This window comes from Lissotriton vulgaris, chromosome 1_1, assembly GCF_964263255.1.
Source record: "Lissotriton vulgaris chromosome 1_1, aLisVul1.2, whole genome shotgun sequence".
NCBI lineage: Eukaryota > Metazoa > Chordata > Amphibia > Caudata > Salamandridae > Lissotriton > Lissotriton vulgaris.
This window is the reverse complement of record NC_141685.1, coordinates 983,896,320-983,919,163: the sequence shown is the minus strand read 5'-3', so window position 1 is coordinate 983,919,163 and position 22,844 is coordinate 983,896,320. Positions and strand designations below refer to the sequence as shown.

At 43.5% G+C, this 22,844-nt stretch overlaps 1 protein-coding gene and 1 pseudogene across 2 annotated transcripts in view; both read left to right on the top strand.

Moving 5' to 3' along the window:
• Positions 1–22,844, top strand: part of LOC147748345 (CD209 antigen-like protein C) — a 358,434-nt gene that overhangs the window by 217,991 nt on the left and 117,599 nt on the right. The gene's annotated exons all lie outside the window — the stretch shown is intronic.
• Positions 13,804–14,122, top strand: LOC147748346 (protein S100-A2 pseudogene; annotated as a pseudogene).

Genomic DNA, 22,844 nt, shown 5'->3' with positions numbered 1-22,844 from the left:
GGAGATTACAATTGTCCGCGAGGCCCTGCGTCCACTACTAAAGGTGACAGCGAATTACCAATTCATTGTTGTTGAGACAGCTGATACTAGAGTAGCTCCTCCTGATAGGCTTTTTGAAATTTACCTTTTAATTGAAGGTGACATACAACGTACCATAAAAGGGGTATTTTGGGAAAATCTTACAACTACCTATGACATTTTGTTAGCGGAGGCACTGGCCCCCACCTTTTGTTCTCGCAGCTCCGAGATTGGAGGAGGTAATCCTCCCTAGTTTCGCGCACACAGTGTCTAAGGAGCATGCGCTGAATTTTGCAGAAGAGTGGGCTAAGGTCCTTGCACTGGCTTTGTACCGTACTCACTGTGGTTGGGATAAATTCTCACCCCACCACGAGATTCCCTTACGGTATATGCCACAGCCTCAACCTCAATATCCCATACGGCGTGAAGCGAAAGGTTCCGTGGCAGAAATCCTTGAACAATTGCAATATCAAGGAGTGATTGAAACTTGTGTGTCGATGAATAACCCACTTTTTACTGTAACCAAGCCTGATGTTTCGTACCGTTTGGTATTGGATTACCGGTATTTAAACTCGCATTGCCGTACCTGTGCAGTACAGAATACCCACGGCTCTGCTTTAGTGGATGGTATTGTGCGAAAACGGTTTAAAACCACACTTGACATATCCAATGGTTTTATTGCCCACAACCTTTCTGGTTCAAGTTCCCAATGGACCAGTTTTACCAGTGGTGGCAAACAACTCCAATCTAAATGCCTGGCCATGGGCTAAAAGAATAGTCCAGGTGTGTTTGCTGTGCGTATCGTATCTCTATTAGAGAGAGTAGAGCCAGATGCGTGTTCGTATGTGGATGACATTTATCTCACAGACGTTGAAATATGGACGGATCTGTACCACGTTGACCGCATAATTTGTAATTTTGCGGACTTCGGTTACAAATTTAACTTTGCAAAGTCGCACATTTAAGAGTACACAGTGTTGTTACTGGGCTATGAGCTCAACAATGAAGGTCGAGGATTGACTCCTCACTTCTTGGGGACATGCGCACAGCTGCATGCTCCTACAACACTGAAATAATTGCAATCCTTGCTGGGATTTTTGAATTTCGGGCATACATACATTCCCAAATATGCCCAGCATATCAAGCCATTGTATGCTTTGATACAACCAACTTTTATCAAATCGTGCTGGCTGCCTGAGCATTCAGCCATTTTGCAATCTTTGCAGGCTGATCTGCTAGAATCTAAATTCTTACTGACTCATGATAATCACACCAACCTGGTGATAAGAATCATCCCTGGGGCGGTGGGTTTCACATACCTAACTTTTAACGAAGGTGACACAGTACCTATCGCTTACAAGTCACACTTGGACACTTCGGCTGAAATGTGGTATTCCACTGTGGAAAAAGTTTTGACAGCAGTGCATATGGCGATTCTGAAGGAAAGCAAACTGTCGTAGGGAAAATGCATGTTGGTTGTTACCCCGTATCCTGCCTTGGAGGCAGTAACGAAAGCCAGTGTACCTAATTCTAAAGCTTTGCACCCACAGTGGATACAATGGGCATCATCATTGATGTCTCCGGATGTCACGTTTATTTTTGACACCTCCTTACAGTCGCAGGAGTTTTTGCAGTATGAGTTTGTTCATCCTGCCCCATTGACTGTGCGCCCTTTGGAGGATTTCCATTGTGTCATTTATACTGACGGTTCAGCGCAAGTTGTGCATGGGTCTTAGCACACATACATCTCAGCTTGCGCCATTGTGGTTGGTACCATGGTGAATGGTGAATTCAAGTCCGATGTCGTACATACGCAGACATTAGGGGACTGTACCACCCAATTGGAAGAGCTCTGTGCTCTGATGCTTGCATTAGAGTACGCTGATCCTGGTGTGACTACACTCATTGTGAGTGACTCTTACTACTGTGTCCAGTCTTACAATGATAACCTGTTCTTTTGGACTCCGAATGACTTTCGGGATTCCAAGGGTAGCACAATAAAACATAAAATGATCTGGGTTTGAGCGGCTGAACTTAAATTGCAGCTGCCACTCGTGTATGTAATTCATACTCTTGGTCATCAGCATGTGGGAGTTCACGCTATTGGCAATAGTTTTGCAGATGAGGTAGCGAAGACAGCAGTTTCAACATATTTGGTTGCAGCAGTTACACGTTCCAAATGTAAGATTGATGAAGACATCTTGGCAGCAATTGCTGCTACTGAGAAGGGAAGGTAAATATCCTACTGGATTTCCTTCAAAGTATTATTTAGGTCCTGATAAAGTTCCTTATGTGAAAATACCGGATGTTGGTGACATATTGATTCCCAACGCAGAACGCAGGTCCACACTGTTTACAGCTGCCCACGAAGGTGTTGCGTCTGCGCATGCAGGCGTTTCGGCTACTGTATCTCAGTTACAACAACGTTTCTGGTGGCGGGGACTGTACAAACAGAAGCGTGATTATGTCCTTCAATGTGACATTTGTCAGCAGATTAAACCTTCAACTGCTGCGCGTCCGCCCCAGACACAATTGTACATTTCTAATAAACCACTTGGTTGTGTTTAATTAGATCACTGCGGTCCTTTTTCCTCTGATACTGTGTATAAGTACATCTTAGTTGCAGTTGATTCTTGCACGTGCTTTGTATGGGTGTGGCCGCACCGCAGTGCTGATTCACGTACTGTCATAAGAGATTTGCGTGTCTTTGTGGGAATTTTTGCATGTGGCACCTTCCATTCTGATCAGGGTTCAGCGTTCGCCTCTAAGACGTACAAGGATGCCATGGTTTCATTGGGGGTCTAAGTCAAATTTTCGTCTCTATACAGACCTGAGGGTAATAGTGTTGTGGAACGAATGAACCGAGACTTAAAGCAGTCATTGACAGCCCGAGTTATAGGTACAGGCCGGAACTGGCTAGCCCATCTCAATAGCGTACAACGTGCACTTAATAATCTCCCTAGAAGGTCTCTGGGTGGGCGGACCCCATACGAGATGCTCTTTGGTATCAAAATGTTCGTCCCGGACCTTGAAGGTCCAAACCAGGCGGCGGCGACTGCCCCCTTTGACGTAGATGAACATTGTCATGTTTTATAGAATCTGCAATAAACAAGAGACAGTCTTGCAAAGGAACACTAGCCCTCCACATCAGATGCTGCGTTGGTGATTCCGGTAGTAAGCTGGCTACCCTGAGTTGGAGAACTGGTTCGAGAGAAGATCGAGAACAAGAAAAATTTGGTCCCTCATATCGAGCTCCAGTTCCTGTACTTGGCGTGCAGGGCACAAGAACAGTCATTTTACCTCCACTTCCAGGTCATAAGGAAAAAAGGTACATCTCCATTGACAATGTCAAATTACACAGAGTTGCCGATTCTTCTTAGTATGACACCTGCGGTCTCTTGTCCATCTATACTGAGACATTCTGTTTTGGCTCTGACTCCTAACACCAGGCCTGACGTTGCCATTGAGATGCCTGCTGTTTCAAGTCCTTTATTGATTACCCCACCTGATGATCATCTTGATGATATTGAGTATACTTACCCCACAGACTTATCGATGCCTGATCTACAAACACGTTTGGCAACTGAGTCCAGATTTTCATTTGGCATTAACTCTACCACATCAACGTCCCCTTCAAAAATCTCTGTTTTTGCAACATGGTTTAAAAAACATTTTTTGATTCCTACTTGGACTTACATTTGGTTGGTGCTTTTTTCTATTTTTTTGTTCATGTCAATTGGATTTGTGGTGTATTTTTTCCTTCTTGTAAACGGACACTACGTTGAAGAGAGAACATCTATTCAACACATTAATGGAACATTGGCACCCCATTCCTCATCACACAGATTGAAGAGGGACCTGACTTTTGTAAACATTACTGCTTGGCCCGTCTTAGATAGGATTGTATGGGATGCTGTTAAATTTCAAATCCATGGTCCCACAGAGGTTATAAATGTACCGAATGTCCTAAGAGTTTCTATGGCGGATGTAATCAAACAAAATATATGCTCTGATGATTGGGATGTTCAAGCCGTAGAGGATTTGTTTTCAGATTTGAAATATTATGCTGCCTTTGATGCTGAAGATTTATATTTAGATTCGGCGAATTATGGTGATTTGTTTTGTTATCAATACTTTGGCAATCATTACCTGCATAAGGCAAACACCAGGAGGAATATGGTTAATTATACGCAATGGGAACATTGCCCCGCTCCTGCTAAAGGCAGCTCCAGTTATCTTTTAAAGAGGTTCACCTATTTTACTGATTTTAATCAGTCAAATCCCAATGCATTTTATTTTAAGATGACCGAAAAGTCCACTTCCAAAGTTAGACTTACCCACACAAAATTGTTATATTCCAAGTCAATTTCAATTTCAATTTCAATTTATTTAAATATGTTTTGGAACTCAATTGAGATCCACATATAAACAGAACACAAGAATCAACAAAAAGTACAAAGCAAAAAAAAACCTCAAAATACATTCCATTTATACAGAAATTGAATAATAGGGATCATACCTATTAATATAATTCTAAAAAACATTTTAAAAAGTTAAAAATTCTGTAACAACATTTCATTAGGAGGGTTGGGAATGGCATTGAGGAAATATTTATCAGAAGAAATACATAGCTTTAAGCATATTGGTCTTACCCACTTTCGACGATGGACCATTAGGGCAGGGCATATAAAAAGGATATGGGTGATATCCTGAGTTGAGCTGTCAATGTTACATAGATTACATTTATCGGAGCAACCATGCCATCTAGCCAACAATGTATTTAAAGGGAGAAGATCATGTCTCAAGAGGAACCAAAAACGGCGTAAGCCATGAGGGAGAATCCAGGATGCATATGGTTGTATTTGTTTGAATACGTAGGAATTGACAACCTCAGTAACACCTTTCTTTGTAATACGGGCATCTCTATCCCTCTTAAAACTTAACTCCCATGTAGCCCGTTTTAATGACAACTTTAGCTGATGTGGAGATAATAAAAAAAGAGTTGTTTCCTCCAGTTCTAATAACGTAACAGCCTTTCTGAAATTCTTTATAAGTAAAGAATATTCTTTCATAGGCCCCAAGAATTCTTTATAAATGAGGGATCTTAAGGTAGCCGGTTTGCCTTTGGCTAAATAAAAGACCCAACGTATTACTCCTGCTAGGGCCTGAACCCAACTACTTTGTATGCCCAATTCCAGTCTGAGGGATTTCACTGTACAGGCATTATTGACCGACAATAAATGTTGCAAGAGTCTACCCTCGACAGTATCTAGGAAACCCCATTGCCTCAAATCTATTAACTCAATGCCATAAAGCAGGGATGCTGGAATTTTTGCACGAAATGCCTCCAGCAGATAGACAAAATGTCTTCTGCCGGTTGCTTTATAGAGAGCACTCAGTCCATTTCCCTGAGTCATGGCTTTCCTAATGTTGCTGTCTATGTGAGCCTTGTCGCTCAAGTTACCACATATTATTTTCCCTAGAAAAACATTACATTTTACAATTTCCAGTTTCTCACTCCCTAAAAACCAACTGAAATTACCCAATTCCGTTTGTTTCTTCCCTCTATTGCACATTACCTTGCTTTTAGACATGTTAATCTTCAAATGGTGGCACTCAGCGAATAAATGCAAGGCATGCCGACGACTATTGAGACCATTTGGAGTAAGGTCTAAAAGAAGTATGTCATCTGCATACATTAAACATGCAATCGGTTTATCTCCTAAAGTGGGGGCGATGCCTTCACTCAAAGATAGGGTCTGGGGGAGATCACAAACATAGAGAGAGAACAGCAAGGAGGCCAATAGACAACCCTGTTTAAGACCATTGGCAGAAAGGATTACTTGGGATAAGCCTCTCTCCCCACCCAATAATACTCTACACCACGTCTCAGAGTGAAGTTCCTGAACCAAATTCAACAGCCTTACTGGCATACCCAAAGTAAGTAATGTCTTCCACAACAGAGGACGATCAACTTTATCGAAAGCCGTGGAGAAGTCTATGAAAGCGGCATAGACTCCCCCACCTGTGACCCTGATATATTTGTCCGTTATTACCTGTAGAGCCGTTAAATTATCCAGGGTACCATGATGCTTTCGAAAACCCGTCTGTTCAAGGGGAAGTATATTTTCTTGGTCCACCCAATCATTTATTTGCTTCAAAAGGCATCTTGCAAATACTTTGCCGATTGCATCTAAGAGGGCAATTTGGCGATAGTTTTGGAGAGCATATTGGTCACCCCTTTTGAAAAGGGGCACTAAGATGCTCCCTTTCCACGAGGGGAGAATCTTTCCGCTAGAGAAACAAATGTTGAACACAGGGCATAACAATTTGCTCCATTTTTCACTGCTTTGCTTTAAAACAGAAATTGGAAGTTCATCCGGCCCCATTGCCCCAGATGAACGCATTTCCTTTATAGCTGTTACAATATCATTTTCAGATACGAGATCTAAAGGCTGACCACTTACAATAAAACCTATAGAGGGAACCACAGCTCCAATATTTGCAGATAAGGATGTGACATAATCCACCCATGTTTGTTCTTCAATGGGGATAGGAAGCAGTCTTGTTCTTGATCCACACCCCTCACCTATAAGCAACCAGAACTGTCTCATTTGTCCTTTAAAAGCTGCCTCTCTTAATTTTATCCAAATAGTATCCTCCCCTTCTTTCCGTAATTTAACTTTTAACCTTTTCCTCCTTCTTTTTAATAAACTTACTTTATGTGATCCTTCTGCCGATTTACACAAGTATTGTTCCCTCACTAGTATATTTATCTCTACATTAAGTAAACGTAGGGGACAAGAGGGTGTTACAAAACACCTTTTCTTATTTGTTTTTTTAGCCACCGAGATCACTGACTTCATTAGATCTTGAAAGCACACAATTTCAAAACTTTGCCGCATAGCAAGGTCATCAATTGCAGCATCAAGAACACTCTCCAGATCTTGTTCAGCTTTTGTGTTCCAATAGCATCTTCCTGATTTCGCTCCAAAGCTTACCTTGACGCTATCAAGAGACCATTGGTCAGATTTCGGAGTATTTATATTCATAGAAGAAGAAAGTAATTTATGGTCGCTGAAAACCGTTTCAGTAACCCTAAGATCCTTTAATAGGGCAAAGGTGGAATTCTCAACTATCACGTAATCTAATATTGATTCTCCCTGATGGGATTTATGAGTAAAATTTGCAGGAGAATTGGAAGGGAGCCTTCCATTCGCTGTAATCCCGTCCATAGCGGACAGTTCTTTAAGAAGTATTTTCCCTCGCTTGTTTTAATATTCTCAGGAAGGAGGGCTTGGGGGATCTGAAGAGATTCTTCTTTATATTTATCGCGAAACAGACTCATGCTTAGATTAGAGATTTTGCAATTCAAATCCCTTACTAAAATTATATTAGGAGAAGGAGATTTCTCTCTAAGACTCTGAATATAGACGAAAACCTTTTTTAAAATTACATTAAAACTAACTTCAGGGGGAATATAGGCATTAATCAATACTAGGGGTTTAGATACCTCAACATTGTCATGGCTGAACAGTGTTACAGCTTGAAAAAGGTTACAAGGATCCAAATAATGGGAGAAATTCCATTTTATCCGATTGGATAAAAGACATGCAATTCCCCCCCTAGCGTGGCCTCTCCTGGAGGGAACAGCGCGACCCTCCAGAACAAAAAAGTCCCTTCCTGTTTGAAGTGTCTCTGAACACCAAGTCTCCTGGAGACAGATCACACTGGCCTTTAGGGACATAAGGAATTGGATTTTTTCTGGACAATTCTTCAGCCCAGCACAGTTCCAAGATAACAACATTATATTGCAGCTAAAGATGAGGATTGGGAGGGTACTTAATAGTCAATTTCTTTGAAAGAACGCCAGGTAACCAGTTCCAGCGAAAAGTTTCATCTTCAACCTTATCCTGAGAAGGGGGAATTGGTAGGTTAGGGTAAGATACAAGGCGAAGATCTTTTGATAAACGAATTCTCAAATCATCAAACCTTGCTGCTTCTTCTGCATTATCAGGAGCTACCTGCAAGAGAGATAGAGAAGACCCTAGAGGCCTTAAGGATTTAAAGGGTCTAACAGAGGGGAGATTCCCCCAGAAAGGCATAACCTCAATTCCTCTACTCTGGAAATCTTCTGACCGTTGTAAGATTAGGTTCACCACTAATTTGGAGTAAAATTTTACCCTTGTTAAATTTCCACCCTCTGACTTCAAAATCCGTACTAAATCTATATCTGCTGTTAGTAGCAATTTCAAATTTGCTGATTCCTGGAAGTATTTAAGAAGCAATGATCTATTTAAAATACAATCAGCATCAAATCGAGGGAAGAAGTCCAGAGTGAGGGTATCAACGCTCTCCTCCATAGAAATTACAGGAGGATTTTGACAAACCGCTACTCCCTCCCTTTTAACAGAGTAGAGATTGGCCAGTGGATTTAGAGTGGAGGTTGCATAGCCAATAGGAATGATCTCATTTTTTGGAGGAATTGGATTTAACAAATCCCCTTTAGCTATAAGGGGCCCACCAGAAGAACAGGGAATTGATAGTAGAGAAACAGAACCCTGTGCTGCAGTAGGGGTAGGGGTATCCTCCGCTATTTTTACGTCCACACTTTCATTTTTTTGTACCAGTGGGGAGGCCTGGAATAATTCTTGATTTGAGACAATTGCCAAATTTTCTTTCCAAAGAATCTTTCTCCGTCTATTTTTTTCAATTCTTCTAATTAGTCTCCTCTTTTTTGACCCCTTCTTTTTAACCTTCCCTTAATTCTCCTTTTTCCCATCTCCTTCTAGTTCAGAAGCCTCCTTATCACCTACATTATGCTGTTTAATAAGGTTCGGAAAAAGTTCCTTATCTTCCTTAGGATCCGTTTCATATAGATCCTTTATTATTGGGGATGGTTCTATATCATCCTTTAACACCATTTCTTGTAAAACCTCTACTACAAATACTATATCAACTACACAATTTGAAATAGGGGTTTTCAAGGGGAGGACTAATTGTTTGCTATCATTAATGGGATGGGAAATATTTGGAAGTCCAATTTTTGACCCAGAATTTTCCTGCTCTACGAGATCTTCTCCCATGGTATCTAAATTTAAGCGGGGTTTCTTCTCAATTTTGTCATGTAATAAAACCTTCAGAATTTGGGTTACAGTTTCCAATACACAATCAGAACCCCCAACAAATTTCTCCAATAATGATAGAATGGAAGAGAGCAAATATTCAAGAGAGGATAGACAATCAGAGACAGGTTTATCCACCCTGGGAGGAGGCATAGCGTTAATACCTGTTATATTGAGATTAGAGTGTGTTGAGATATTTAACTGAGAGATATTCGAGGGAGTACTGCTATAAAGATGGAGAACAGGTGGAACTGGTGTTGTAGGAGTTTTTATGAGATCCCTAACCTTTTCAGTATCAACCTCAATATATCTCTTACAGAGCGCCAAATCAAAATCAGAAAAAACAAGATCATTATTGTGCACTTCTCTAGGGGGAGAAAGACTTGGTTCATATGTTTCAGATGGAGGCTCACTAGTTTTAAGAAAAGAAACATGCTCTAAATCGCCCACCGCTTGAAAAATAGCTTCAGATGGGATTTGTAGGGGGGCAGTAAGGCAAATATTTTTGTCCTTTGATTTATGCAGAGGGGGAGACATACAGTTGTTCAAAGAGGCAAAACTTTCTCTTACTACAACTGCAGTACTTACCCCCTTTTCCATGCTATTCTCATGCCTCAAACCCGCGGTACTCAATCCCAACAGAGAGGAGGGGGCTTTTACTGTGTCTTCGTATGCAGGATCAACATTTAATGCTCTATTTTTTCCCCGTTCCCAGAGATTAAATAACTGACAGGTACCCTTAACTTGTGCAACATGATTAACCTTATTGCGAAGGGGATTCGATTTTGTTTTGGAACACGACCTTCCAACCAAAAATCTTCCAGACCTAAGCTTTTGGCCGTCATTTCGAATAAGTCTAGGGAAGGCACAAGGATATCACAAAAACAGTAATGTGCAATGAAACAGTCCCAGACCTATTAATAAACGTTTTAACAAGTACAGTACTTTATACAGGGGGTGGGCACAGCACAGCCTTTCTCAGCCTCTGAGGGCCTCAGAGGGCCCGCCCTTTGCCTGGGCTTAGCCCCGCGCTTTGACACGCGCGCGTCCCGTGTACGCGTCATTTGATGTCAATATATAGCGGGAGGGGGGTGGGAAGAGGACCAGCTGCGGCGAGTCTTCAAGCGCAGCGCCCGCTGGTCCTCGCAGTCCCGCTGGGGTAAGAAGTCTCTGCACAGCTCCACTAATAGTCCATTGCGATGATGACTTTGAGGGGCTCCCGCAAAGCGGGGGCCGCGAGCAGTTGGTTGAGAGGCAGTGAGATAAAAAGGCAGCAGTTAGGCAGCAATACCACTTCGTCCCTCCGTATAAAAAGCAATCCAAGTCCTTTCTTGACCTATTGGCTATTGGGGGCTATGGACTGCGGAAAGATACTATTGATCTTAAATCTTTTTGGGGTTCTAAAAATTGGCAAGTGCAAGGCACTGAGGCTTTACTTCGTGCGGTATACACCTGTTACAACGCATTTCTTACAACGCAATACTGTTACAACGCGACTTTTACAACGCATACCATTACAACGCATTGCGCTGGGGGGCGCTCTAGGATAGGGAATAAGTATAATTTACTATCCAACACCTTCCCTAGGGTCCACGGGGACTGGAGTTAGAATAGTAAATTATACTTACCACTATCCAGCACCTCAAAGCGCTATGCGTTGTAATGGTATGCGTTGTAATGGTCGCGTTGTAACGGTAGGTAGTTGTAATGGTATGCGTTGTAACATGGTACATCCCATCGTGCATGTCTCATCCCGAACCATATGTTGTTTTTGATTTTTACTATTTCACAAACCACCTGTTTGGATTGGCTACTACTAAAAAATTAAATGCTCCTTCTTTTCCAGAATTGGAAGCATACCCCGGTTGGGATAATAATACCAGTTTTTCTATCTGAGAATTACAGACCTTATTGCTGAATTCTACTTTTAACATATCCAGTTTGGATCCTAATGGTTGGTCATTGTGGCACAAAAGTGCAGATTTCTGCCAACATCGTTTTCTGGGTTTAGATCCTGGCTACACACAGGTTAGGGTGGATCCCCGTTTTGAGAGTGACCATTCTGTGGCTACATATTCAGTAGGCAAGTTATGTCAGAATTGGCTCAAACACTCCACTTTAGCCTAGAGCCAGTTAAGCTTCATTTGTCTAAATTGGCTGACGATGTTGATCTAAATGATTTTGTCAAGGGCCCTGCTTCCGGCGGTTCCAAAAGGTGGATATATGCTATTTACAACAAAGTTTGGAAACTGTCCCAGATTGAGGCTGCTTCCCGTAAGAGCTATAGATCAAGCAAATTTAGAAAAGGTGCTGGCAGTTGTAGACAACAGCATTAACACGCTTTTTTCCTGCATTTACACTTTAGATAATATTGCTTCATCTGTTGTTGATTTTGTGCAAGAAGATGTCTCTGTTTTGTACCATGGTCAAAATCAATTGCGTTCCATTATGCAATTTGCATGGACTTTGCAAACGTTGAAGGCAGGAAAAGTTCCTTGGCACTACATGAACACATCATCTTTATTTGCTCCTTTTAACTTGACCGACAAGCAACGTTTTATGTCTATGAAAGATGCAACTTTTTCTATGTTACATATTGAAAAGTTAGAACCTTTACCGTTTTCTGTGGCAGGAACAAATTCTGCTGTGTGGCTCGTCCATGGGTTAATAACATTACCTTTTCCTTTGTTCAAATGCGAAGCCTGCATGAAGTACTACGCAATTGGCAGATATGAACCTCTGGGCATCGCTTATCTCCATGAAGCTGGGTCACTACCTTTTACCTATAGGTGCCTGAGGGAGGGAAAAGAGGTTTATTTGAATGGTGAGGATTGCACAACAACACCGGATCACTCATTAGTGTGTAGGAATATTCAATTGCATGGCTCTTGCAATCAAGATGCGCCTAATCTAGCCTTTGTTTTGAAAGGTACACCGACGCCTGCTATCATACCCACATTCACATTACTAGCGAACAGTAGTTATTTACCTTTAAATAATGAAGATTGTTGTGGGATGTTAGCTGGAATTCCTTACATCTTTACGGTATCTGAACGTGTAGTTTGTTGTAAAAACATAATGTTTCCTCCTCCACATGGGAAGCTGGATGTTTCCATCTGGCCGTCGATTCCGACCTTGAAAGCAGAGTTCAACAAGATGAGCCGCATAAGAGCTCTTTTGTTTCAAAAAGAAGTCACCATCACATCTGCTCGTGAAACATTTGTCCTTTATGTGGCGAACACCCGCACAGAGGTGCATGCTTTATTAAATACGGATTTGCCCTTGCATTTCGGAGAATTAATTTACACTATCTTTAATACTTCCTCCACCACGGGGCTGGCTCACTTTTTTAAAGTTGTTAGTAGTGGCCTTGTGGCTTGTTTTCAAACTATATTTGGTGTGTTCCCAGTTTTTTTCATTTGATCTTTTCCAGCCTGTTTGGTGGATTTTCCTTAATGCTCTCTCTGGTTGCAGGAGTGCTTCTGTTGCTTTGTTTATTTCAAAATGGATGCACTTCCTGTGTTACAAGACGATCTGCCACGGCTGTTGCTGTTCCGCAACTGAATGCTTTATTATTATGGAGTGCTGCCTCTTGCTACATTGAGTGCAGCTTATGGATTATCATTTCGATTTTCCTTTTTCACATGCGTCCAGCCTGTCTTTCATTGCCTTCGCTGCGATTTGGACTGGGCTCTGGATTTGTTGCTCTGCAATACGGTGTCTCCCAATGCGGATTATGATCAACTGATGAACCCCTTAGTTGCTCATGAAATGCTTTGTTCTGGCGACAGGATTATGGCCTTTGCGCAATGTATGGAGTCCTAGGACGTTGGAATGTTTTTGCAGTGGCGCATGACATCTTGGCACACAGTCATATTGAAGAGAACCGAGTTGTCCTCTGATGGTACTAGAGGCTCTGGTTATTGAGGAACATGTATGTTCTTTCCCATTACTGAATTGGATGGCTGAAATGTTTTCGGATGAGAACAATGACTTCCTGTTGGAGGCTGTTGCAACGTACTGTGCATATACACTGTTAGAATGAGATGTGTTTTCTCTTCTCCCCCTTTCGTGGCCGACCTCACATGTTGGACATCAGATTTTTTTTATTTTTGCCATCTTAATTTTTTTCCGGCCCATTGACTTCACTGTGCCCGTTAAAGTGATTCTTGATTTGAAGTGTTTTCAAAATTTGGAGTTTGCTCCTGTTTATCCACTGTGACGATTTGAACTTGAACTCTGCGTTCCAAATTTGCCCCCTTCTTATCCGTGCTCAGATCAAGGGAGGGTGTCGTGGGGCTGAGCCTTGCATTCACACAGTGTTAGGTTGACATGAGCTTATTAGAAGTTTATCACCATTTTTTCTTTCTGCTGCCTTTTGCACATAAAAGGGGATGATGGACGGAGCGTTTGAGCAATTCAAACACTCACCCCAGTCAACTGATCTGGGTTTAATCCATTGCCATTCTTTAGCTCACTCAGCCAACCCAGTCTTGACATGGCCATATGCAAATCAGTCTGACCCTGTGCTTCATAGGAACAGTCCAGCCCGAAATGCCAAGCCATGTCTTCCCTGGACCGGAAACAAGCATCCTAGGACCGGTTTTAAATTCAAAATCCTCATCAGCCAGGCTTTCTTCGCTTCTCTCATCCAGGATCCTGCGCTCACCGCCTGTGGCTCGCAATCGAAACAGTCGAGATGCATCTTGAAGAGCTGTGTGGGGCTATGATCCAGACATTCAAGAAATACTCTGGAGCTGATGGTAAGGATGGAGAGCTGAACCAGGAGGAGCTGTCCAAGCTTCTGAAGGAAGAGTTCCCAAAACTATCTGCCTCTGGGAAAGACGAGGAAATGGCAAAAGAGGCGATGAAGACAATGGACTTGGATGGCGACCAGAAGGTTTCCTTCAGAGAGTTTGCTGTATTTTTGGCAATTCTGAGTATGCTAATGGAGGAATGTGATTCTTGAGCTAACCTCCTTTTTCTCAGTTTAATAAAAAAAAATTAGTAAGAATCCAGGCTGCCAGAAACCGGTCCTCGGAAGCTTGTTTCCGGTCCAGGGAAGGCATGGCTTGGCAGTTCGGGCTGGATTGTTCCCATGAGGCACAGGGTCTGACTGATTTGCATATGGCCATGTATGAACTGGGGTGGCAGAGTGGGCTAAAGAACGGTGATGGATTAAACCCAGATCTCTTGACTGGGAGTGAGTGTTTGATTGGTTCAGATGCTCCGTTCATCACCACCCCCTTTTGTACTGATTTGTTCGCCATAAGTTGGCAGGGTATGCTCAGACGTGAGTCCCTTACTCACTTTGCCACTGGATTCAAGCAAGCCAGGCTGAAGACGGCTGAAATGCCAGAAACCGCCCCTCGGAAGCTTGTTTCCGGTCCAGGGAAGGCATGGCTTGGCACTTCGGGCTGGAATGTTCCCATGAGGCACAGGGTCAGACCGATTTGCATATGGCCATGGCTGAACTGGGGTGGCAGAGTGGGCTAAAGAACGGTGATGGATTAAACCCAGATCTCTTGACTGGGTGTGAGTGTTTGATTGGTTCAGATGCTCCGTCCATCACCACCCCCTTTTGTACCGCTTTGTTCGCCATACGTTGGCAGGCTATGCTCAGACGTGAGTCCCTTGCTCACTTTGCCACTGGATTAAAGCACGCCGGGCTGATGACGGATAAAATGCCAGAAACCGGTCCTCGGAAGCTTGTTTCCTGTCCAGGGAAGGCATGGCTTGGCAGATCGGGCTGGACTGTTCCCATGAGGCACAGGGTCAGACTGATTTGCATATGGCCATGTCTGAACTGGGGTGGTAGAGTGGGCTAAAGAACGGTGATGGATTAAACCCGAATTTCTTGACTGGGTGTGAGTGTTTGATTGGTTCAGATGCTCCGTCCACCACCACCCCCTTTTGTACTGCTTTGTTCGCCATAAGTTGGCAGGGTATGCTCAGACGTGAGTCTCTTGCTCACTTTGCCACTGGATTCAAGCAAGCCGGGCTGAAGATGGCTGAAATGCCAGAAACCGGTCCTCGGAAGCTTGTTTCCGGTCCAGGGAGGCATGGCTTGGCAGTTCGGCTGGACTGTTCCCATGAGGCACAGGGTCAGACTGATTTGCATATAGCCATGTCTGAACTGGGGTGGCAGAGTGGGCTAAAGAACGTTGATGGATTAAACCCAGATCTCTTGACTGGGTGTGAGTGTTTGATTGGTTCAGATGCTCCGTCCATCACCACCCCCTTTTGCACCGCTTTTTTCGCCATAAGTTGGCAGGGTATGCTCGGACGTGAGTCCCTTGCTCACTTTGCCACTGGATTCAAGCAAGCCAGGCTGAAGACGGCTGAAATGCCAGAAACCGGTCCTCGGAAGCTTGTTTCCGGTCCAGGGAAGGTATGGCTTGGCAGTTCGGGCTGTACTGTTCCCATGAGGCACAGGGTCAGACTTATTTGCATATGGCCATGTCTGAACTGGGGTGGCAGAGTGGGCTAAAGAACGGTGATGGATTAAACCCAGATCTCTTGACTGGGTGTGAATGTTTGATTGGTTCAGATGCTCCGTCCATCACCACGCCCTTTTGTACCGCTTTGTTCGCCATAAGTTGGCAGGGTGTGCTCAGACGTGAGTCCCTTGCTCACTTTGCCACTGTATTCAAGCAAGCCGGACTGAAGACGGCTGAAATGCCAGAAACCGGTCCTCGGAAGCTTGTTTCCTGTCCAGGGAAGGCATGGCTTGGCAGTTCGGGCTGGACTGTTCCCATGAGGCACAGGGTCAGACTGATTTGCATGTGGCCATGTCTGAACTGGGGTGGCAGAGTGGGCTAAAGAACGGTGATGGATTAAACCCAGATCTCTTGACTGGGTGTGAGTGTTTGATTGGTTTAGATGCTCCGTCAATCACCATCCACTTTTGTACCGCTTTGTTGGCCATAAGTTGGCAGGGTATGCTCAGACTTGAGCCCCTTGCTCACTTTGCCACTGGATTCAAGCAAGCCGGGCTGAAGACGGCTGAATTGCCAGAAACCGGTCCTCGGAAGCTTGTTTACGGTCCAGGGAAGGCATGTCTTGGCAGTTCGGGCTGGACTGTTCCCAGGAGGCACAGGGTCAGACTGATTTGTATATGGCCATGTCTGAACTGGGGTGGCAGAATGGGCTAAAGAACGATGATGGATTAAACCCAGATCTCTTGACTGGGTGTGAGTGTTTGATTGGTTCAGATGCTCCGTCCATCACCACCCCCTTTTGTACTGCCTTTTGCACACAGCACACTTTATTACTTGTTTAGAGTTTAGCAGAGTGGGTTTTTTTCACATGAGAATAATGTGTTTTTCTACATTAGTAGCCTTGCTTGGTAAGCTTAGTGAGTGCCGAGGCCTTCAAGGTTATTTCAACACTGTGGTTGTTGCTTGGACTGATCAGCGCACGTTCTAGACATAACACATATGCCGCTGTGGCCACCTCTGATATTGGTGCGTTTAATAATGCACTGCGTAGGCATGATCACACACACTTGGAGAACATTTTTATGCCAAGAGCTTGTGCAGAATTTGATGTGATCCTCTTCTGCTAAATACTAGAGGTATGAGGCCGCCTATGTAATCCCAAGAGACCTCTGTAGTTATAAAATAACCTATTAGCAAGGGAGGGTGAAACATAGGTATATTTTAAACCTGTTTCCATTTAGCATTATAACATGCTTTCTCCCTTTGTATTTTATGGAATAGCAACTATGCTGACAATCTTGTTTCTAATAATATGTCTGCTTGTATTAGCTAAGGTGCTGTGCATTAGAACACGGCGTTAGAAATAAATATTTAAAACTTGCACGAATCTCTTTTTACTCCATGTTTTGGACTGGTATGAGAGTATAACTAAAGAGTGTTCTTGTTTTCCACATTGCCTGAGGTAACCTAAGTCGCATGTTCTGGGTTGTCTAATCATTGGTTTCTTTGCTCTAGGACTAAGAGCTAATGAGACACTGATGCTAGTCTGGTAGGGGATTTTGGATACTAAGGTGTGTTTTGGCACACCCTAATTCACTGAGGTCCCAAGTCTCTGTGCACAGTTCTGTGTAGGAGCAGAATCCCTGCAACAATCCTTTCCAAGAATGTTTGCAGATGAGAAAGAGATTAGAAGAAAAGCATGCTGATCCATGATGGGAACTAGCAAAACAGGCACAGGATTTATAACATAATGAGAAACTCTTGTGTTAGAAATGCCAAATGCAACAATTTTCCTGCCCAAATGAGATAGTGAAGAAAATTCAGAGGTTTTAATGAAGATCAACTATCACTAGTAACAATAAAGCATGAGGTTGGCTTTCTATTAATGACACATCATATGAACACTCATTTATGATTTGCAGGCTACACTGCTCTATAAATACTCATAGAACAGCCGGCTCCTTTCAGGGGTTCTTAAAATGTAGGATATCACTTTTGTGAAATCTGAGTGATTTCCGGTTGCGCGGCCTTCGACACCGTATGCCACCGCACCCTAGCGCAGCGCCTCAACATCGTCGGAATCCAGGAGAAGGCACTGGAATGGATCATCTCCTTCCTCGACGGAAGGACACAGAGAGTCTGCCTACCACCGTACAAGTCAGAGGCCACCGAAGTCATCTGCGGAGTACCCCAAGGATCCTCGCTGAGCCCTACCCTCTTCAACGTCTACATGAGCCCCCTCGCGGCCATCGCATGCCAACACAACCTGAACATCATCTCCTACGCCGACGACACCCAGCTGATCCTCTCCCTGACCAACGACCCCGCCACCGCCAGAGCCAACCTTCACGAAGGGATGAAAGAGGTAGCCGAATGGATGTCGACCAACCGCCTGAAGCTGAACTCGGACAAGACGGAAGTCCTCATCCTGGGAACCTCGCCCTCTGCCTGGGACGACTCCTGGTGGCCCCCCGCCCTGGGCACCGCACCCAAACCGACAGCCCACGCACGCAACCTGGGCTTCATCCTGGACTCCTCTCTCTCCATGACCAAACAAGCCAACGCCGTCTCCTCGTCATGCTTCAACATCCTGCGCATGCTACGTAAGATCTTCCGGTGGATCTCCACCGAGACCAGGAAGACGGTCACCCAGGCCCTCGTCAACAGCCGACTGGACTACGGTAACGCCCTCTACGCCGGAACCACCGCCAAGCTCCAGAAGAGACTCCAACGGATCCAGAACGCCTCAGCCAGACTCATCCTCGACGTCCCACGACACAGCCACATCTCCGGACACCTGAGAGACCTGCACTGGCTCCCGGTCAACAAGAGAATCACCTTCCGTCTCCTCACCCACGCACACAAAGCCCTGCACGATCAAGGCCCGAGCTACCTCAACAACCGCATCAACTTCTAGGCTCCCAAACGTCACCTCCGATCAGCCAGTCACGCCCTCGCCGCCGTCCCCCGCATCCGAAGAGCGACGACAGGAGGAAGGTCCTTCTCCTACCTGGCCGCAAAGACCTGGAACTCCCTTCCGACCGACCTGCGCCTGACCCAAGACCACCTCGCCTTCAGGAAGAAGCTCAAGACCTGGCTGTTCGAGCAGTAGCAGCACTCCCTCCCCCCTAGCGCCTTGAGACCCTCCGGGTAAGTAGAGCGCTCTATAAATGTCTATGATTGCTTGATTGATTGATTGATTGATTGACTGTTTGCCTCCATAATTTGTCCAATAATCCTCACAGCTGTTACAAAAAACAAGGGAACCCAAAAGGTATAGTATAGGGACCTTGGTCCCTATATTCACTTATATACAATAATCATACTCTAAATAGGTAGTATGTCTTTTGTCCAGCCGGACAAGAATTTATTTTTCAAATATATATAAAATTAAATTGCTGGAAAAATTCAATGACAAGTGGGCACAGCCGTGACCCACGAAACAGTGAGACAGCAAAACGAAGCACAGAATGGCCAAAGGGCAAAGTGAAATACGTCTGTACACTCCTATTTGAAAGTTTTAACAGACTAAGATCATTTTCTTATACACCATTGCACATTACAATATTGTATAGTCATATTGCATATGGCCTTTTTTGGTGTCGACGATGTTTCGATGCCACCACTAGATACTGGGCATCATCCTCAGGACAACATAATATTTCATTGTTGTCTTTATGAATTTACAATTGCACTATGCCTAAATCGCATTACTGCAAGTTGGGTCAGAAGCAGCCGCGATAGCTCGGGGTCACAAGGGGCGGTTAGCCAGCTGATAGGGATCGTATTAGTTTGGGAGTCCACTTGGATATTCGAGATAGGGATTCCTTACAAGTGCGCAATTGCACAGTTTCAAGATCGGGAGCTCGATGGCTGGTCCGGCTTCTGGATAGAACTCTATCCTGAAGCCGGACCAGCCATCAAGCTCCTGATCTTGAAACTGCGATTGCGCACTTGTAAGGAATCCCTACCTCGACTATCTCGACTATCCAAGTGGACTCCCGAACTAATACGAACTAATTGTAAATTCATAAAGACAACAATGAAATATTATGTTGTCCTGAGGATAATGCCCAGTATCTAGTGGTGGCATCGAAACGTCGTCGACACCAAAAAACGCCATATGCAATATGACTATGCAATATTGTAATGTGCAATGGTGTATAAGAAAATGATCTTAGTCTGTTAAAACTTTCAAATAGGAGTGTACAGACGTATTTCACTTTGCACTTTGGCCATTCTGTGCTTCGTTTTGTTGTCTCACTGTTTCGTGGGTCACGGCTGTGCCCACTTGTCATTGAATGTTTCTCTTTTTTTTTTTTGTTTTCCACATTAGTGCAATATTATTAGTAAGGAGTTGTCGGGCCCCAATCTCTCTTTAGTTCTTTGCCTTCACTGTCGTATAGCGGAATGTGTGTATCTAGACAGTACCCCTGCATCATTTAGAAGAAAGGAGGGTCCCCTTATTTCCATTACTTTGTTGAAGGATTTAGTGCGAGGGGGGGAGCTAGCCCTTTTGGCTACTCATGCAGGCCTTCTCCTGACTTTCCATTGCTCACACATAATCATTGGACTATTACATAAGTGGATCTATTTCGGACCAACCATTGGGACAATATCCCTCTAAAATTATCCTCCAAACAATTTAGCTAAATCCTAGCTGGTAGTTTTCCCAGATCTCCCAGAACTTAAGTTTTTTACTAGGTGCTTTCCTTTTGTCTAGTTTGTATATTCTTAGTATTGATATTAGCCATTCACTGTGAGTCGGGGGGACCGGACTCACCCATTTCACACAGATCTCTCTCCTAGCCAACAATATTAATAGGAAAAGTAGATTTTCCTGTACTTTAGAAAGTTTTTCTGGAACACTTGGATTCGTTACCCCAAAAAAATGAAATCAGTACTTACATTTAGATGTCTTCCTAGTAACCCATCTAGTGTTTTACCCACATCATTCCAGAAGCCGTCGAGAAGGGGACACTGCCGAAACATGTGGAGGTCGTCGGCCCTTTCCAATCTGCATTTTGGGCAGGCTTTCACTGTCGCCCCAGAGAATTTCGACAACTTTTTCGGGGTCCAGTAAGCTCTATGAGATGTGAACAAATGGTTTCTCTTTAGGGCAGCTGATGTTACAATTGTCCAACATTTGCTCATAGATACTTGCCATTTGTTGTTTAACTCCAGCGTCGGTAGATCTTTCCCCCATACTCTCTCCGGTATCTGAAATTCTTCTTCCCCTGCAAGGATCAAGGCCCAATACCAATACGAGATTTCTTTATGTATAGCATCCTTTTTCAGCATTTCTTTTTCCAGGGTTGAGTTTCCCGCTCTGACTTCTTTTAGGGATTTAGCCCAGCTAGATATCTGATAGTACTTGAATTTAGCTACAGAGCCATTAGTTTTTAAAGATAGGGTCTCCAATCCAGTAGGATATTTTGAGACATAAGATGTCCCCACTTTGTTATTCCTGCAGATTTTATTGGGAATGCTAGTTTGTCTTTAAGACACTCTGGGGTGCCAGGCGAGTCCCATATGGGGGCCAGGTCGCTGTAATAAGGAATATTTAAAGTACATCTTATGCCAAACCAAGATTTGGCCGCAGACTTCAGCATCTTAAGTGTAATTTCTTTTTTTAAATTTGGGGTGTCCAAATTTGTATAAAAAATGGCTGGTTTTATTAGTCATTGTTTGAAAGTACGGCGGATAGTTTTCGAATGTATTTAGGAGCTTCCAGCTTGATTTAAATTGAAATGCTCTACAGTACTCAAAGAGATCGGGACTAGCAAATTCCCCCATGGTCTTTTTTCCTTCTTAGCTTACTCCAGGCGATTCTAGGGTTTTTTGCAGACCAGATAAAACTTGAGATTTCACCCTGGATTTTTTTTATTGTTTCTCTTTTAAATTCAAGAGGAATGGCACCAAAGGCAAAAGTAAATTTTGGTAAAATTGACATTTTTATTATGCTTGATTTGCCTAGTAGAGTCAGGGGTAGTCCTCCCCACACTTTCAGTAACTTCTTAACTTCCTTTTCGATTCTTTGAATGTTGATGTGTGCTACTTTATCTAAGTCTTTGACTAGGTCTATGCCAAGGTATCTGATTTTATCCTTATTATAGGGACTGATAGAATTGTCATTCCAACTCATTGTTTCCGTCTTGTCTTGATTAATTTGGTAGCCAGAGAAACTTCCGAAACTGGTCAGGGTCTCTTCAATTGTTGTTAGAGATCCACTAAGGTTGTCTGTGAAAATCATCAGATCGTCTGCATAAAGGCCTATCTTCTTAGACCAGTCTCGGAAGGAGATGGGGAATATTGATGGATCTATTCTAAGACGCTCTGCCATTGGTTAAATATAAAAATTGAAAAGTAAGGGGGGAGAGGGGGCATCCCTGCCTTGTTCCTCTCTTTATATGTATATTTGTAGTGACGTTACAGTTAATTAAGATTTGTGCTCTAGGGGAAGTGTATATTTTTGCCACCATATTCAGCATATTTGTCCCCAGGTTGAATTTTTTCAGGACTTCACTTAAATATACCCAGTTGACTCTATCGAACGCTTTTGCGGCGTCGATCGTGATTATTGATAGAGGAAGTTTCTCGTTGGTGGCTATGTCTATGGCGGCAAACAGTTCTTGCGTTAGATCTTGTAATCGTCTTCCGGGTATAAAGCCCTTCTGGTTGTTATTTATTAGTAGCCCCGCTATTTTCCCCAATCTCTTAGCCATAATCTGTGTAAAGATCTTATAATCACAGTTCAGGTTCGAGATTGGGTGGTATGATTCACATTTTTTTGGACTTTTACCCTGTTTTAGAAGGATAGTGATTGTGGCTTCATTCCAGGAGTCTGGGAGATCACATTTTTCCAAGAAGATTTTATTCAGCAGAGTTGTTAAGGAGGAAAGCAATGCCTCTTTTAGTTTTGTATAAAATTAATTTGGCAAAGCATCCGGACCCGCTGCTTTGCCTTTCTTGAGGTTTTTTAATACTTCTTTTACTTCCTGAGTTGAGATTTCCGCGTTTAGTTCCTCTCTCAAATCTGGTGTTAAGGATGGCAGATTTAGAGGATCTAAGAAGTGTTTTATTTCTCCAATTTCAGGTTTACAATCTTCCTTGTACAGATCTGAGAAAAAAGCGAGAAATTCTTGTTTTATTACAGTTTCTTCTGATCCATTCTCAGCTGGGTTTCGAGGGTCAATACAAGCAACTTTGTTCCTGGCTTGATGTGTCTTGATTTTCCAAGCAAGCATCTTGCCACATCCCT